We start from the raw sequence: 8986 nt of genomic DNA, 5'->3' as shown, positions 1-8986 counted from the left end.
TGGAATAAAGTTTTGAAACTTTGCAGCTTATTGGAGGCTGTTGGACTCCTTTCTACCGTAAGATTGCGTCGTGAAAACTTTTTCAAATGGTCCCAAATATAACAAACATATGTACAGTATACTGCATCCCTATTGTACTGTGACTCTGTCAGTAGGTGTGCCGGGGCGCTGGGCACTGGTGTTGAACCAGCTGGTGGGCTCCCAAGCCGGTGGAGCACCCAACCCCGGACGCACGGGCACCAGACCTTTGGTACAACTAGTGTGAGGTTCAGGGTACAGCAACAGAGATGACAGAGTTCCACTTAAACAGTGCTTAAACTTTACTTGGAAATATCTTGTGCAATACAAAAGGATATAAGAGTGCTTTGGTACTTACTGCAATACAACGGTAGATATCTCAGTAGGTAACTTAAGGTGAAGGTAAAGTAGAAATAATTCTGCATCAGTACTTAGGGGCCAGATAGGAGCCCTCGCCTGACTAGTACAGTACTCTGCCAGGATGTGTGTGAGGTGTACAGTATATCGAGAAGAACTTCTCGTACTTTAGATAAATCTTTGTTATCTGACTGCCTTCTGACTACACAGTATTGGTGACCGCCTTGGTAGGTAGTACAAGTCCCAAGCCTCTGTCTCTGGATGAAGTTCACTAGCGGACGTTTTCCCACGTAGTCGAGCGTAGTCAGTATCTGTACTCATCTGTAGCATCTGTGCTCTACTGTGGATTATTCCCACTACCTTTTCTGTGTAGGGAGGTGACTGTCCTGAAGTGAAGAATCCACGGCATAGGCACGGGTTGTTCCTCCAACTCCGGTTACCCTAAGGTTGGGTTGTAGTGCATGACTGCTGTAATCTCTTGGAACTAGACTACACAGGGACTACCCCTGGACTAGAACTCTAGGCTACCTTACCTCCTTAACTGCAGCTGTGCACAGGGGGGAGTGAGACACCTAGTGGCTGGAGTAGGGCACAGCAACTGCATAACATAGCTGTGGCACCTGAGTGAACTAGTTTTACCTGGGTGTGTGTAAGATAATAGAATCCCCCATAGTGGGACACTACAGGTGTATGCTGTCATATCTACCTAGGGTAGCATAAAATAGTAACTGAGAAGCTGAGCAGGATGATGTATCACTTACATTGTTCTGTACAGCTGATCCAGAGATCTCCTCCTGTATAACATGGACAATAAGTAGTCCTCTCTATTATGTGCATGAGCCCAGTAGTCCTGGATATTTATGAGAAGCAGAAAACGCTGCCCACCAGCTGTTGGTTATCAGTTATTTATCCATGCTGTGTATAGGTAGTCATCTGTCAATCAGCAGCTGGAGGGCGGGGGAGGGGTGTGGCAAGAATCCTATTCTCCTGCATATTAGGAGAACGGCTGAATAGAATGATGTAAGTAATACACCCATCTGTTCAGCATGTCTGTCACAAGTTTATGCCGCTCTCATTTAATACACCTAGTGACAGATTCCCAGCTTTTGTTAGTTACACCCTGCATAGATTTAGACAGACGAATATCTTACAGTTCAGTTTTCCTAAATGAAAGGGCAGACAATCATTCTCCATGCTCCTCGCTTCATTTGCTTCTCTCCTTTATATCCCAGGCATCCAGTGAGAAGAGATCCAATTCATCAACATGATCTGATTCATGGGTGTGGAAAAAAACACAAGGCTGGAGGAATGTAAAGAACTTTGGCAATGGCCAGAGATAAATGTATTATATCATCTAGAAACCTGCCGTCTCTTCTCTCCCTAATGGCCGCGCATTCAGTGTCTCTCGTGCGAGTGATGTTGGTGTAATAATTGCTGGGTTAATAATAATAATAATAATCTGGATTTAGCTTCATACACAGAAGTGTCGAGCATGTATTCTGTGCACTCGGAGAATTAATCTTACATGAAGAGCAGAGCACAAAACTCATAAGTGAACGCCAAGTATAAGACTGTAATACTTGGCTTCCACGCTGGGGTCTGACAGCAAACAGCTGTACAAGGAGAACCGGAGAGCAGATAGAGCTTGCTTCCTAGTGCACAACTATTTACTTTCTTTCATTGTAATGAACTTAGAGCTCCTGGGCCGCAGTGCATAATCTTTAAAGGAGCACCCACCTGCCAAGTCTCTAGGGTTCCATCAAGCATCAAAGCATGGAGGCTCCTAAAAACCTCTGCATCCACCTCTGTGCCCCCTGTAGCCCATCCGCTGAAATCATGTGACATTAGGTCTCCTCGGACCGGTGCCCCAAAAAGGTTTGTAGGATGTAGCTGAGATGTCGTACTCTAATATGTCAGGTGGTGGCCGAGGATTTCCTGCCAATTCAGGTGCTGACCAAATTGGTAAAACAGAAGACTTTCCATTCTTTTTCTTGGAAAATAAAATATAGCAGAAAAAATAAAAACTAGAGATGAGCAGACTTGCGGTACCAAAACTTTCAGTGAGATCTCTCATCTTGTCCAATGACCCTACAGGAAATCACTGATACTCCCTTCTTCACCGCCTTCCTTAAAAATCAACTTTTCCCCTACAGGATAGGGGAAAAGTAGGAGATCGCAGGGGGTTTGACTTCTGTACCCCCCGCCAATCTCTGTATCGGCCCCGGCTTCTGTGTTATGAATAGAACGGTGGGTACGGCACATGACCTGCGGCTCTATTTACTTCTATGTAGCTACGGAAAGAGCTGAGAATGCCGGAAAAGCGATATACTCATCTCTCTCTGACACCTCCATAAGAATGAATAGAGCCGCAGGTCACATGCCGTACCCAGGGCCGTTTTAATACACTGGTGGGCCCGGTGCAAAGGCCTCAAGAGTGGGCCCCCCCCCTCCCTTTTTGGCGACCCCCCGCCCCGCGCGTTATCAGAATCGGAGCTACACACACAGTATAATGCCCTGAAAGTGCCCTGACACATATGCATATTGTTCTATAATAGACATTCACTGACTTTTTCAAGATATAGGCTGAAGTGCCTCTAGACTAGGAGCACTGAGTCAGTCCTCCTAGTGTGTAAGCTCTTGTGTCACCCCTCAGTCCTCCTAGTGTTTAAAGCGACTCTGTACCCACAATCTGACCCCCCAAACCACTTGTACCTTCGGATAGCTGCTTTTAATCCAAGATCTGTCCTGCGGTCCGTTCAGCAGGTGATGCAGTTATTGTCCAAAGAACAACTTTTAAACTTGCAGCCCCGTGCTTAATGGAAGTATCTGTGCCCTAACTTTGCACCACCCCTCTGTCCCTTCTCCTCACCTTCTTCATCATTAGGAATGCCACTGGAACATTTTCTCCTGTCTGAACATTGCACAGGTGTCTTTAACGATCCAGCCCATGTTCATTATTCACACAGCTGATGAATAGGAGGCAATCTACCTGGAGCATTCCTAATGATGAGGAGGGTGGGGAGGAGGGACAGAGAGGTTTTGCCAGCCTAATGTATACACAATGTAAGCCACGGCCAAAGGGCACAGGGTTGCCAGTTTAAAAGTAGTTTTTTTAGGACAATAACTGCATCACCTGCCGAACGGACCACAGGAAAGATCTTGGATCAAAAGCAGCTATCTGAAGGTACAAGCGGTTTTGGGGGGGGGGGGGGCAGATTGTGGGTACAGAGTCGCTTTAAGCTCTTGTGTCAAACTAGGAGGAGGACTGTGGGGTGACACAAGAGCTTACACACTAGGAGGACTGACTCAATCTCTTTGCTTCACAATGACGGCTGTCCAAAACGGTGGCCAAAATACATCCAAGAGAAGTCATTTTGTGAACCCGATCATAAAGTGGATCCAAGCCCCACTCTAGGGCTATGTTTACACATGGTATTTTGATCAGTATTTGTAGCCAAAACCAGGAGTGGAAATGGCACCAAAATTCTAATGGACAAAATCTGCAGTTTTTGTGTTTTCAAACCACTTCTGGTTTTGGTTGAAAAAATACTGACAGAAATACTATGTGTGACCAAAGCCTAGTTGTTTTAGGCTGCATTCACACGTTCTTTGTTCGCTCCATGAATCACAGATGTCATGGATGGTGAATGCCTGTCCTGAACTGTTTCCCTGCATGGCATCATGTGTCAATATACAAGGAGCAGGGAAGCAGTTTGAATCTCCATGGCACTGTAATTACACGGCCGCACAGCCCTAAACTCCCTGGCTTGCTTATTGCAGCTCCTGGCATATATTGGACACAGTGTATACTGAAGGGGTTGGGCAATTTGTGGCTCTTTAGGTTGCAGAGCTACAGCCCCTGTCATGCCATGCTGACAGTTTGTGATGGGGGTTGTAGTCTTGCAACAGGAGGCTCTTCAGCTGACAGAAATACAACTCCCATCATGTTGTGCTGACTGAAGTTGTCATGAAGTTGTAATTTTTGAAACAGCTGGTGCGGAGATTGGAAAACAATGATTTGCAGACAATAGCTGAGTACATTAGAGGGGACAGTGGCGTAGATCGTTTGGGCAGGGTTACACAGTACATTAAAGGGGTTATCCAGTGCTACAAAAACATGGCCACTTTCTTTCAGAGACAGCACCACTCTTGTCTCCAGTTCAGGTGCGGTTTGCAATTAAGCTCCGTTCACTTTAATGGAACTAAGCAGCAAAACCTGCAACCAAACTGGAGACAAGAGTAGGGCTGTCTCTGGAAGAAAGTGGCCATGTTTTTGTAAGCACTGGATAACCCCTTTAAGACCGGTGGTGTAGATCATTTGGGAAGGGTTGCTCAGTACATTAGGATGGTGGCACCTGGGCGGGATGGAGGAGAAAGCGAATATGAACAACTATCAGGGAAGAAGTCACCTGTGAGACTGCATCTGACTAAACAGTGTTTCTAGATACTGGAGGAGGTATGTTTGAGTGAATAAAGGGATTATGGCTGCTGTTATAGCACTATAGTGTATATCTACCTATCCCCTCTTGTTATGTGGACAGCCCTAACACAGGGCACATACTGTGTCTTCCCTACACTCTTCCCTCTCTGGCTGCCCAGGTCTCCTCTATCAGTCACATATTAAGTGCAGAAAAAAAAGTCACTAGATGTAACCCTTACACTGCCCTCCTGGAGAGATTACTGCTCCATTATGTACAGGAGGGCAGTGAAGGGGTTAACTAAATGTCCCTGAACAGTAGACCTGGGCAGCCAGAGAGCAGCTGACTCCCCCTCATCCCAGACCCTGTACTGGCCACAACACAAGTACAGACACGGAGACCCCTGTGAGCAGAGAGATTCCCCGTGACAGCTCTCTGCAGGCCGGGTCGGGGGAGGTGCTGCGTCCTTCATTTCCTGTGACAGCTCTCTGCAGGCCGGGTCGGGGGAGGTGCTGCGTCCTTCATTTCCTGTGACAGCTCTCTGCAGGCCGGGTCGGGGGAGGTGCTGCGTCCTTCATTTCCTGTGACAGCTCTCTGCAGGCCGGGTCGGGGGAGGTGCTGCGTCCTTCATTTCCTGTGACAGCTCTCTGCAGGCCGGGTCGGGGGAGGTGCTGCGTCCTTCATTTCCTGTGACAGCTCTCTGCAGGCCGGGTCGGGGGAGGTGCTGCGTCCTTCATTTCCTGTGACAGCTCTCTGCAGGCCGGGTCGGGGGAGGTGCTGCGTCCTTCATTTCCTGTGACAGCTCTCTGCAGGCCGGGTCGGGGGAGGTGCTGCGTCCTTCATTTCCTGTGACAGCTCTCTGCAGGCCGGGTCGGGGGAGGTGCTGCGTCCTTCATTTCCTGTGACAGCTCTCTGCAGGCCGGGTCGGGGGAGGTGCTGCGTCCTGCCTGTTGTTTATCAGCACAGTGAGGAGATTTCCTGCTGGTGCAGAGGTCAGCGGTCTCCTCTGCTGTGTGGTGAGTCCCCCGCCCCTCCCCTCCTCCACTCTGTCGGCTGCTGGAGGAGAAAAGGATCGCTCTGCAGTAGGTAGCAATAGAACTTCAGGGGCTTGCTGGTCCTCCTCCTAGTAGTCTGTAAGCTAGTATATGTTCCCCCAGTCCTCCTCCTCCTTGGTCCGTCTGGCTCCTGTCTCCTGACATGTCCGTCTCTCTCTGCTGCTCCTCTAGTCTGTCTGCGCCCTGCCCCTCAGTAAGCGGGGGGCCCCGGTCACGTGATCTGAACCAGGGGGCCCGGTGCACGTGCACCATATGCCCCCAGGTTAAAGTGGCCCTGGCCGTACCCACCGTTCTATTCATAGCACAGAAGCCAGGGCCCGATACCGAGATCAGTGGGGGGTACAGAGTTCGGACTCTCCGGGATCTGCTACTTTCTCTCTATCCTGTGGACAGGGAAAAAGTAGATTTTTCCTGAAATACCTCTTTAAATATAATTAAAGGGGTAATGCGGCGGTAAAGAATTATTCACAGACTAACACACATTGCAAAGTTATACAACTTTGTAATGTATGTTATGTCTGTGAATGGCCCCCTTCCCCGTGTCCCACCACCCCCACCCGTGTACCCGGAAGTGTGGTGCGCTATACTCACCTGTCACATGCCGACACCCGTCTCCGATCTTCAGCGAGTGATGTCTTCTTCGGGCGGACGGCGAACAGCTCCGACTGTCCCGAATGCAGCGTCATCCGATGCTCAGCCGCGATTGGCTGAGCATAACTGTGCTCAGCCAATCGCGGCTGAGCACAGTTGTGACGCGGCGGAGGGGGGATGGGCGGCAGCGACTCGGCCGGCCGTCCGAAGATGACGTTTGGCACAAGATGGCGGACGGCCCTCGACACGGATCAGGTAATGTATAATGCACCACACACTTCCGGGTACACGGGTGGGGGTGGTAGGACACGGGGAACGGGGCGATTCACAGACATAACACACATTACAAAGTTGTATAACTTTGTAATGTGTGTTAGTCTGTAAATAATTTCTGAGCGCCGCACTACCCCTTTAATTCCAAGTGATTACATCAGGTGTGTGAACAATGAAAGACTTTAAAACTACTACTACTGCAAAGTAACGTAAATTACATTGTGTAAACAGAACAGAACCCTCCCCCCAAAAAATGGGTTTTTTTCCCCCCAATTTCCCCCCATACATGTTTTGATGGATTGAAAGGAGTCATTATAAAACATAATTGTTTCTGAACCCTGAAGCCCTGCATGACCGTGTAGATGGAGAAACCAAGACTCTATGGCTCTTAGAGGCCTGAGAGGAAAAAACTAAAAATGCAGAAATAAAAGTCCACGTACAGACCCTGAGCTAGTTACTGGGAAATCGCTACAAAACCTTCTCTAGCACTCAAAGATCTTGTGCAACAAAGACTTAAAGACAGCGGAAGGCGCAGTATATCTTCAGTGACGGAGAGCGAAATGGCTCCCACAAGAAGAATAGACTGAGGGTCACTATCCGCCTCTCGTTCCGGTGCAGAAATCACACGGTTCATGATGGATGATCATAAATTGTAAATTCTTCTATTGTTTTATCACATACAAGGTTCAACATGGAAACAATGAAAACCGCAATTCCAATTATTCAGAAGAAGGCGTCCATGGTAGTGATAGATGTAAAGGAGACTTCTATCTTCTCCTCATCCGTCTCTTTAAAAGATTAAAAGATTTGGGATTCTGGTCAAGTAGGAAATTCTTCCCTTTTATTTGAAGGCCAATGGGGAGGTATCTGCTCTGAGATGGTGGTGGAACAAGAATATCATCATCATCATCATCGTGGTATATAGTACTGGGACGATCTGCTAATCACTGAGGGCTACAGAATCTAGAAACAAAAAAATCATAGGTATAATTGGTTTTACACACATGGACAACACATGAATGGAAGAGAAAAACCCACAATGGTCAGTGAAATACCTGACACTATCAAAATAATAATACATGCTAATTTATTGAAAATCTACTACTACTACTAATAATAATAATATAATAATAATAATAATAATAATAATAATAATAATAATAATAATAATCAGACATTGCTATTGAATTATCATTCAACATAAAAAAACAACAACTAATCAAACTGGCCTGGACAAAAATGATTGAACCCTTAAAGGGCTACTGTCTTTTAAATCGACTGGTTTCAGAAATTTATACAGATTTGTAATTTAATTTTTTTTTTTTAAATCCAGTCTCCCAGTACTTATCAGCTGCTGTATGTCCTGCAGGAAGTGGTGTATTCTCTCCAGTCTGACACAGTGCTCTCTGCTGCCACCTCTGTCCATGTCAGGAACTGTCCAGAGCAGCAGAAAATCCTCATAGAAAACCTCTCCTTCTCTGGACAGTTCCTGACATGGACAGAGGTGGCAGCAGTGAGCACTGTGTCAGACTGGGGGAATGGGGACTAATACTGTATAAGGGCTGCAGGCAGAATCTGATATTACATGGGGGCTGCATTAGGGGAACCGATTTGATATGGCAGTTTCAAAGGGGACACTAACATATGGGGTAGCAAGGGGCAACTAGAGCTGCAAGGGGGAATTGATACTATATAGGGGCTGCAGGGGGAACTAATATTATATGGAGGCTGCGGGAAGGAAAGATATTGTATGGGGGTTGAACGAATGGGCTAGTACCATATGTAGGGATTGCACAGCGTGGTAGGGCTGATACATATGCGGGATGCCTAGGGGAAGCCTTGTACTATATGAGGACTGCAGAGGGGGACCCTAATACTATATAGAGGCTGCATAGTGGGGTCTATACTGTTTGGGGGATGCAGAGAGGGGGCACAGAGACGCTTGATATTATATGGGGACCTAACTACTATATAGACAAACAAAGCATACCTAAGTGTTATATGGAGCTTTATAACTAGAAAACCTCCCAGGGTCTGGACAGTTCCTGACATGCACAGAGGTGGCAGCAGAGAGCACTGTGTCAGACTGGAGAGAATACATCACTTCCTACAGGACATACAGCAGCTGAAGACTGGAGATTTTTAAATAGAAGTAAATTACAAATCTATATAACTTTCTGGAACTAGTTGATTTGAAAGAAAAATATTTTCGCCGGAGTACCCCTTTAAGCATAGATGTAGATGACAGCACATTCTGTGATTGTTTTTTTGTTA

The sequence above is a fragment of the Dendropsophus ebraccatus genome, chromosome 15 (genome assembly GCF_027789765.1).
Source record: "Dendropsophus ebraccatus isolate aDenEbr1 chromosome 15, aDenEbr1.pat, whole genome shotgun sequence".
Lineage (NCBI taxonomy): Eukaryota > Metazoa > Chordata > Amphibia > Anura > Hylidae > Dendropsophus > Dendropsophus ebraccatus.
This window is presented reverse-complemented; position numbering follows the sequence as displayed.